The sequence below is a fragment of the Puma concolor genome, chromosome A1 (assembly GCF_028749965.1).
Source record: "Puma concolor isolate L17-30 chromosome A1, mPumCon1.1.hap2, whole genome shotgun sequence".
In the NCBI taxonomy this organism is placed as follows: domain Eukaryota; kingdom Metazoa; phylum Chordata; class Mammalia; order Carnivora; family Felidae; genus Puma; species Puma concolor.
In genome coordinates, this window is record NC_141667.1 from 197,853,846 (window position 1) to 197,856,946 (window position 3,101).

The window sequence follows — 3,101 nt, forward strand, 5'->3', positions numbered from 1 at the left end:
TTGAACGATAATTTTGTTAACCTGTTTCACCAAATACTTGGTAGATTTATTTAATTTAAATTTTATTAACCAATAATTTAAAAAAAAGACATAGTGTGTCAAATTCAAACTAACTTGACTTGAAGATAATGATTTGTTTTTCAAAACAGGCTGTACAAAGAAAACTTCATAATCCATTCTCCTTCCACTGTACCTCATGTTTCTATCTTGATTTAGAGTATATTAAAATGATTAAACACATTTGAGGTTTTATGAGTTTGATTTCAAGGAATAAGAAAGAGAGGCATACTGTATGAGCCTATTTCTTACACAACCAAGTCTCTTACTTTCTTTAGAAACCATGAACTGGAGAAAAGTCACTTCGTCACTTGGACTGAGAACAGATTGAATTAGCAAATAATTCAGTTACTCCAATTTTTCATTTGTTGCAGATCCTAAAACTTACCCACCCTTACCAACAAGGGGAAATTATGATTACATTAAAAGTTTGAGAAGAAAGAAGAGATGTTATAACTTGCTTTGGCATTGTGAAAACATCCAATTGTGTATATAGCTTTTGTTTTTGTTTGGAGGGATTTTTGTTTTTGTTTTTGTTTATATTTTTGTTTTCCCTTTACCATGTGCCCCGTACTGCTTCCAACTGCTAACCTGATGGGATTTGGGGACACATATCTTTGACTGACTCCTTGTCTTCTTCTTCACTTCATAGTAGTACCTTTCCCTGTACACAGTGTGGACTCTAATAAATATTTGATGGAGAAAGATCTACTAGTAAGAAAACCAGCTGGCAAGAAGTAGAGAGTCAAATCTATAGAATAGTTATTAGGGAGAAACTCCTTGTCAAATGTACACCGAGGCAAAACCCTGAGGAAAAAGCTTCAAAGTGATGTGAAGTGAACTCTCCCAGATAATAACAGTGACCTAGTTAAAACTGTAAAGACTGATATAAAATTGGCTCTGTGGATTATATTGTTCCATCTACCAAAAATGCCGTGTGTGACCATGTGAAATAAGTTTATATTTGGCACAACTCTTTCCCTCTGTGTATTTCTTTTCTTTTTGCCCATTTAAATGAGTTACCCTTTTCTCCCAATTAATGTTAGTATCCACTCACATCTATCCCCATGCCTCTTACCCATGTTCAGAAAACATGTTCTGCCTAGACATATCTCTCTTTCTTTACCGCATCATGATTGACCTAGCACGTCCCATTCCATCTAGTCACAGTCAGGTGGGTCCATTTTTCTATCTCTAATAAACTACTTTTTTCCTATTTGTAGATGAGGGACTCTAGTTACATACTCTTCATATTCCCTTCCATGTGTAGAGAGCTCCAATAATACATGATTATCTTTTTTTCATCCCCTCACTTAACTCCATCCTTGGAAAGTAGAGAGAATAACTTGAAAAGTTGAGTTTTGAGAAGAAGGTGGGGATATGTATGCATTCCTCTTCTCCTTCTCTTGGGAAAAATGTTGCCACCTGAAGCCCCTATTTTCCTGTTTCTCCATGCCAGAAATTTCTATCTGTATTTAAATCTGTTCAATTCACAACTTAAGGATTAGGAGAGTATTTGCCCACATATGTGAACTGATCCTACAACTTAGCCTATATTAGAAAGAAAAATGATATTTTGGTCTCCATACTTTGATATCTGTCTTTCTCAGTAGGTTAAGAATTTATGTGGCAAACAAGGTTGCTAATTATTTGGTGTCCCCTTAAATCAAATCTAGTTAGCAGTCCTTCTGAGTAGACAACAACCCTGTGTAACGCCAAACATTGGAGATTTTGTTGGTAGAAAAGGGACCTGCAAAGAAAATTCTTTTCCTTACTGACATGACTCTATTGCCTGAGTCAAAGTTTATATTTTATTTACAGACATAAACCAATCATTTCTGGATTTGTTTTCCAATGTTGTCACACAAACTGGAATGCTTTTTACTCTACCACACAAATAGAAAGTAAGTAAATAAGATGATACAAAAACAAAAATCTAACAAAGCTAGTATAAGAGATACAGCTTGTTCCAATATCCTCTCTTAAGCAAATGGTCATGAGTCAGTTCTAACATTGGTTCTGTAGCAAAATATCTGGAAAAACAAAAGTTCGTACTTATATTTACCTCAACTGTGGCCTTACCCTGGCCCTGTGCTTTCAAGGGCCTGCCATGTGTGGCCCTCCTGCAACACACATATCCACAGGGTTAGGTGTAAGTAAGGTGAATGAATGTGTAAACCCAGAATCCATACTCAAAGTCCCCTAAAAGGCCTGCTTTGGATACACACACTGACCTCAGATTTTCCTAGATGTGCTATATGCTTGTCTTGAGTCCTAAAAATTAGGAGCAGGTCTATAAGGGTCTTCCATAAAATAAACCGGAGAGAAAAGTGTAAGAGATCCCTTAAGGAATTTGCAATTCATAGAGAGAGAACATTTAGTAGGATACCTGTGTCTTGTCTGGAACCAAGTGAAAGCTTCTTTGGTATTTAGGTGGTCCATTATTATTTGTGAAAAATCGATAAAACTGTGTTTAGAGATTAAGCCAGGGTGGATTGCATGTATCTTCTCGGTAAAATTGAAATGATAATTAAAACAATATTATAACAAAAGACAGCTATCAACAGTAAAAGAAGTTGATGTTTTTTTTTCTCCTTTTCTGTCTCTAAATATCAAGATAGCTCATTTCTCTTTTACTCAATTTTTTTTCTTTCTCTACACTGCCTGTTTTGGCTTCAACAAAATATTTATTTATATGTGTATGACTCTTAACTTTCTAATATCAGTAGTCATATTACATATTTTTCTTTTTTAATTATTTATTGAGATATAATTTACATATAATCAAACTGACCATTTTTAAGTGCATGATGCATTGATTTTTAGTAAATTTACAGAGTTATGCAACCATTATGATAATCCACTTTTAGAATATTTCCAGCATCCCAAAATGTTCCCTCCTGGGCAATATCAGTTATTCCGTTTTCATATCCAGCCCCAAGAAAGTATTAATTTATTTTGTTTCTATAGATTTGTTTTTTAATAGACTTTAGTATTTAAAATAATTTTAGCTTTGGGGTGCCTGGGTGGCTCAGTTGGTTAAG